This window comes from Tursiops truncatus, chromosome 14 (genome assembly GCF_011762595.2).
Source record: "Tursiops truncatus isolate mTurTru1 chromosome 14, mTurTru1.mat.Y, whole genome shotgun sequence".
In the NCBI taxonomy this organism is placed as follows: Eukaryota; Metazoa; Chordata; class Mammalia; order Artiodactyla; family Delphinidae; genus Tursiops; species Tursiops truncatus.
Window position 1 is genome coordinate 8,562,722 of NC_047047.1, and position 7,029 is coordinate 8,569,750.

The 7,029-nt window shown below is 48.8% G+C and overlaps 1 long non-coding RNA gene across 1 annotated transcript; it reads right to left on the reverse strand.

Annotated features, from left to right (window-relative positions):
- Positions 1-344: 344 nt before the first annotated feature.
- On the reverse strand, positions 345-6,001 carry LOC141276303 (uncharacterized). Its single transcript, XR_012325585.1, has 3 exons — positions 5,869-6,001; positions 3,882-4,193; positions 345-979 (listed from the first exon to the last, which is right to left on the reverse strand). It is a non-coding gene; the product is annotated as an uncharacterized lncRNA (long non-coding RNA).
- Between the last annotated feature and the right edge of the window lie 1,028 nt (positions 6,002-7,029).

Below are 7,029 nucleotides of genomic sequence, written 5' to 3' on the forward strand. Positions count from 1 at the left end.
GGCTCTCCGGAAGTGCCTTCCCCTCACCTCCTCCCATGGTCCCTCCCTCCCTGGTGGTGAGGGCTTCTGGGCGGCTGCTGAGTGATGCTGCCCAGACCAGCATAAGACGGGCCCAGGGATCCAGGGGGTCCAGGGCTCCCCACCAGCTGTCCCCAGGAAACTGCAAACCTGCCAGCCACAAACCACAGGGTCTGCCCCACCACTGTGCACTTCCCTTGATGCCCTAAACACCATCCCCCTCTCTTCACCGCCTCAATCCCCAGCGTCCCTCCAGCCGAATCCTACGTGCCCTCAAGACTCAAGCATCAGAGACAGTTCATATGGCCATGTATTTGTTTCCTAGGACTGCCACAATAAATTATCACCAACTGGGTGGTTTAAAACAACAAAAATTGACCATCACATTCTGGAGGCCACACGTCTGAAATCAAGGTGTCATCAGGGACCCAGTAGGTCTGGAGGCTCTAGGGGAGAAATACTTTACCTCTTCCAGCTTCTGGGGGCTGTCAGCAATCCTTGGCTTCCTCAGCTGTGCCCACATGACTCCAATCTCTACCTCTGTCTTCTCTTCGTGTCTATTCCTCTTCTCTCTCTTATGACACTTGTCCTTGGATTTAGGACCCACCCAGGTGATCCAGATTATCTCATTTTAAGATCCTTAATAACATCTGTAAAGACCCTTTTTCCAAAGAAGGTAACAGGGTCTAGGGATTTGGATGTGGACTATCTTTTCAGGGGCCACCATTCAAATGTACTCAGGCTATGTCCAAGCTAGAGCTATGTTAACTCAAAGGGAGATAGAGCAGCTATTAAAATTTCATTTCAAAAGATATAGAGAACAAACTAATGTTCATCAATGGGAAGAGGGGGGAGGGGCAATATACAGGTGTGGGTGTGGCACATACAGTGGGCACTGAACTACATTGAATTCAGTCTTTCTTTTCTTTCTTTCTTTTTCCTGAAGAAACATCTTCCATCCCTAAAAGCAAAGGGGGAAATGATTTACTCTCTGTAAATTGGTTAATATATGTAAAGTGCTGGGCCTAGTGTCTGATTCACAGAGATGTAGTCATTATCCCAGCGACAGGGCATTTTATGCAAGTCATTTCATGTTGACTCTGTTACTTGCCCTTTACAACTCTGCAATGTAGGCAAGGCAAACCTTAGGCTGCCCATCCTGTAGAAGAGGAAACTGAGGCCCACAGAGGGGAGATGAGTTGAGGTCTCCCAAGAGTGGCCCAACGTTCATCCAGTTACATTACAATGCCTCTCTGTGGAGAGGAAGCCCAAGGCAGGGCTGGGATAAGACAGACCTCTGAAAGAGGTGTCACAAGTGGGATCTGGGGGTAGACTAGCTTTTTAGAAATGCTAGGCAAAACATTCTCTGACGTAAATCATACCAATGTTTTCTTAGGTCAGTCTCCAAAAGCAATAGAAATAAAAACAAAATGAACAAATAGGACCTAATCAAATTTACAAGCTTTTGCACAGCAAAGGAAACCATAAACACAATGAAAAGACAACCTACAGGATGGGAGAAAATATTTGCAAACAATGTGATCGACAAGGGCTTAATTTCCAAAATATATAAGCAGCTCATACAACTCAACAACAAAAAAAACCAAACAATCCAATCAAAAAATAGGCAGAAGACCTAAATAGACATTTCTCCAAGAAATACAGGTGGCCAATAGGCACATGAAAAGATGCTCAACATTGCTGATTATTAGAGAAATGCAAATCAAAACTATAATGAGGTACCACCTCACACCAGTCAGAATGGCCATCATGAAAAAGTCTACAAATAGCAAATTCTGGAATGGTTGTGGAGTAAAGGGAGCCCTCCTACACTGTTGGTGGGAATGTAAGTTGGTGTAGCCACTGTGGAAAACAGTATGGAGGTTCCTCAGAAAACTAAAAATAGAATTACCATATGATCTAGTAATCCCACTCCTGGGCATATAACCAGACAAAACTACAATTCAAAATGATACATGTACCCCTATGTTCATAGCAGCACTATTCACAATAGCCAAGACATGGAAACAACCTAAATGTCCACAGACAGATGAATGGATAAAGAAGATGTGGTACATATATACGATGGAATACTGCTAAGCCATAAAAAAGAACAAAATAATGCCATTTGCAGCAGCATGGATGGACCTAGAGATTATCATACTAAGTGAAGTAAGTCAGAAAGAGAAAGACAAATACCATATGATATCACTTATATGTGGAATCTAAAATATGACACAAGTGAACATATCCATGAAACAGAAATAGAATTATGGACATAGAGAACAGTCTGGTGGTTGCCAAGGGGGAGGGGATTGGGGGAGGGATGCAATGGGAGGCTGGGGTTAGCAGATGTAAGCTTTTATATATAGAATGGATAAACAACAAGGTTCTACTGTAGAGCACAGAGAACTATATTCAATATCCTATGATAAACCATAATGGAAAAGAATATTAAAAAAGAATATACATATGTATAACTGAATGACTCTGCTGTACAGCAGAAATTAACATAACATTGTAAATTAACTATACTTCAATATGGATCGAGAGTTTACACACATAACAGGGTCTCAGTAAGTGTAGCTTATTAAGGTGGAGGATGGGTCCCAGGCTGAAGCCGGGAAGGTGACCCAAGAGACTTGTTGAGACCCAGGAAAGGAGTGTGGAGGCCGGCAGCTAGCAGGAGGCCTGGGTCCTCTCCAGCCAGGGGGAGTACGAGCCTGGGCGAGCGTCTTGGCCTGCAAGAGGTCTACCCCTGGGGAAACCGCAGATGTTTCCTACAACAAGAGCAGCCAACAACATCCCTGCGCCAGAGGACATTCTCCCCCAGGGAGGGGTGAACACCAGCCATGCCCTTACGTCCCGGCCACGCCTCTGGTCCCTGGACCATGCCCTCCCTGACGCGCCCCTCCCGGGTTCTCCATCTGCGCTCCAGTCTACCCGTTGCTGGCAGGTCCAGCACGGTGTGCCCTCGGCCCTCGCGAGGCCACCTCCTCCCTAGAGCCCCGTTCCCTCCCCGGCTAACACGCCCCACCCCAAACCCCTTCAAGTCAAGCCTTCGCTTGGGCCCTCAGGCCATGCCCCTCACGGGTGTCTTCGGCCAGGTCCCCCCACCCCTTGATTCGGACCCTTGGCTTAGGCCACACCCCTTCTTTGCATCTCTGACCTCAGATCTCGCTCCCGTCCTCGCCCTTCCTAGTGCGGCTGAGACGCCCCCGCCAGCGTGCTCGTGGCTGGGCTCCCCCACTGCCCCTTCTGCATCCCCTGACTGGCACCACAAGACAGTGTGCATCCTCTTCAGGTCGAGACGAGAAGGCATGAATCACACCTGGAGCACGTGGACCTGAGGGGCCGCTGTGGCCGCACGTGTGGCGGAACACATCCTCCCCCAGCCTCAGGACCCTCCCTCCCGGGGGGCGGGGGGCGGGGCAGCGTCCTTCTCTCTGGACCCTGCCTTCCAGTGTAGGGGCGAGAGTTGCCTGAGCTGCAATGGCTGCTCTCTTGAGCCTGCAACGCCAACTTGAGTCCCCCGCTTCTCACCTTTCTCCTCTGGACCCCAGCCCTCAGACCCCTGGCCCCTTTGGCCATGGGGACAGAGAGGCATAGACCGACTACCAAAGGGCCTCAGCCAGCTGCCTGCCATGTCCTCAGAAACCTGCGAGGGCCATGCCTGCTGATTCGAGCATCTTTGGTTGCCTCATGTATTTTGATATTGTCTGTATATGGGGTGCTCAATTCATATCTGTTCAGTGAACGGCTGAGAAAATGAAGCACTGCTATAATAAATGAATCCATTGTGTGTCAGGTCAGTCTTTGGGGAAATGTGCTAAGTCTCCCGTACTAGTCGTTAACGCCATTACCATTATGAGCATTCTGTGGTCAAAATTTTCTTGGTCCATTCAAAGTGGAGAGGAAAAGGTAAACATTTTGCAGCGTGCACCTCACAGCCAGAAATCCAACTGCCTCTCCACGGAGTCTGGATGGAGAATCGCCTCGCATCACGGCTTTGGGTGCTGGTTGGCTGGCCCCATCACCTGGCTTAGACACTGGAATGTAACTTCAACTGTTCCTGTTTTCCTCCATGTTTTCTGGTCTTCTTTGCTTGAGACTTTTGCCACCAAGTCTTTCCATTCATTATAAAAATACTGTAGGTCATGTTTGCTGAAGGAGATCTAAAACAAAGTACACAGGAACTGTACCGCACAACTAAATGGGTAGCAATTCCTACCAGCTACCCCGTGGGAGGAAATAGCGGCTGATGTTTCTGCGGGGTGAGGACTCTATGTACTTCCCATCAGGAAGGCTTGTCGCGGGTGAAATTCATTTTGCCTCGGGGCACCACAGAGTCTCTGGGAAAATCCTTTCCCACCACGTTCTCATAACTAACACAGGCTCTCCACAGCTTTGATTCGTCTCTGTGGGACGGAGCCAGTCTTCACCACTTCACCCCGTCCCGCTGCACCACACAGCTTGCAGGATCTTAGTTCCCTGACCAGGGATCGAACCCGGGCCCTGCGCAGTGAGAGCGCAGAGTCCTAACCACTGGACGGCCAGGGAATTCCCCTTCACCACTTCTTTTGATACCTCTGAGAGACACGGAAGGGAAATGGTGAATCCAATGGATAAGCCCCAGTCAGAACTGTGAAGCCCGTCAAACTTATTTCCAAGAGGGCTTTAAATCTTCTCTAACTTCTGCCATATTCAGGATTCCCCTTTCGCTTCAGGGGACCCACTGCTCTCTCTCTGCTCTCCCAGAAAGCTGGGTGGGAGGCGATGGTGGCTGGCCGGAATGGGTTACCGGTCCCGGGAGCCTGGCATTTTCAAGCACACTTAGGGAAAGCAATGCAACTCTTGTGGGGAAATTTAAATACTGCAGAGTTTGGCAGGGATGGGATGGGGGGTGGACACTTCACCCCTCATCACACACCACGGCCTCCTTTCTCTGTGGACAGGCCGAGGACCTAACACAGTGCTGGGCAGGACGTGAGGGGCCTTGGAGAGCTGCTTTTCCCCGTGATCAGGAATGTGGGTCCCAAGGGATACAGACCAAGGCACATAATTTCGAGGCGCAATTACTGCAAATGCATAATCTTGTAAACTCTGCTTTCTAGTGCCTGCTCCTGGTTAGCGCCACTGTGCTTGAGCCCTCTCATCAGGGAGATAGTTGAAGTACTTAACAAGTGGTACAGACATACACTGACTATTGAAAATGGCCACTGATGGAGCAGAGCCCTGGAGGCCCTCTCACCGCACCCCTCCGCCCCTCCGCACCAGCCATTAACCCTTCACTTGCTGGGTCATGGGGAAGACTGGGAAGTGTGGGGAGGTCCTGGAAAGGGGCTGTTTACCAACCAACAGAGGCATCTTTCAATATTCTAACCATCAGCGCGGCTGCAGCAGTCTGAACGAGCCGAACGTCAGCCTCCTCTCCTCTCCTCCTCAGCCTCATCCATCCCCACACACCTGGAGCTATACTTTGCCTTTCTTTTCTACATCCATATTCCTGTTTTCCAATCTTCCAGCCAGAGGCTGTACCATCTCGTCTTTCAGTGGTCCTCAGTATGGGAAGAGGTGCGGCCTCACCTCTGGTGGCCTTCAGAGGCAAGGATGGCCCAAACCAGGAAACCCTGAACCCAGCTGTGCATCAGAACCACAAGGCAGTGTCTGAAAACCAATGGCCTGGGTGATCTGCACGTCTAGGAGGCATGTCAGCTGATGCTGACGCACAGCCAGGCTCAGAGGTCCCCACTGTCCTCCTAAATCCAGGGTCAGAGGAAATTTGGGGGCAACGTTGGTACAAAAATCTGTGAGTTCTTGGAAGGAAGGCGGGCGCTAAGAGCTACTCACGATGGCTGTTTCTTCCTGATGTACGTGACCAACACCAGCAGCAGCGACACTGTGGCCGTGAGGATTCCTGCCACCGAGACAGCGGCGACGCTGATGTCCCTCTACAGAAAGCGCAGAAGCTGTGCGCATGGCATACTCCTGCTTGGAACATCTAAATGAGAAGACGCACGGCCGAGTAAACAGAGAGCGACGACCCTGTACGCCTTTGTAGGGACACCTGGTTGGTTCTGCTTGGAGCCAGAATGAAAACCTTAGCATCTTAGCTGCTGGTTCCACAAGTCCTCTTGGGGAATAAACTGGCTGTGTTTAGGAAAAGACATTCCTAACCTTTGATGGTGGAGGTGAGATGCTGAGGGTATGAGCTGGCAAACAGCAAAGCAACGAGTTTGGAGGTCAGGAGAGGAATAGAGGAGAGTGAAGATGGAGGGAGGAGACGGGGCCACTACAGGAGGTGAAAAGTCCCACTACAATGGCTTTTAAGAAAAATGGAATCACCTAACACAGCCATAAATAAATCTAAAAAAAGAAAAATGAAGTCAACAGCCATAAAAAAGAGTGAAATAACGCCATTTGCAGCAACACAGATGGACCTAGAGATGGTCATACTGAGTGAAGTAGGTCAGACCAGGACAAATATCATACGATATCGCTTATATGTGGAATCTAAAACAACGATGCAAATGAACTTATTTACGAAACAGAAACAGACTCACAAAGAAAACACATTTATGGTTACCAAAGGGGAAGGGGGGGAAGGGAAAAATCAGGAGTTTGGAATTAGCAGATACAAACTACCATATATAAAACAGATAAACAACAAGGTCTTACTGTATAGCACAGGGAACTACATTCAATATCCTGTAATAAACCATAATGAAAAAGAATCTGAAAAAGAATATATATGTGTATATATGTGTGTGTGTGTGTGTGTGTGTGTGTGTGTGTGTGTTGCGTGTGTGTATATATGTATAGGTATATTCTGAATCACTTTACTGAATACCCGAAACTAACACAATATTGTAAATCAACTGTATTTCAATTAAAAATAATGGAGTCAAGTATTCAGTCTGAAGCTTTCACAGGGCAGTGATACAACCTCTTCTCTGCTGTCCCTCATCCCTCCTCCCCCACCCCCAGCTCCAGGTAATTCTGCCATGTACA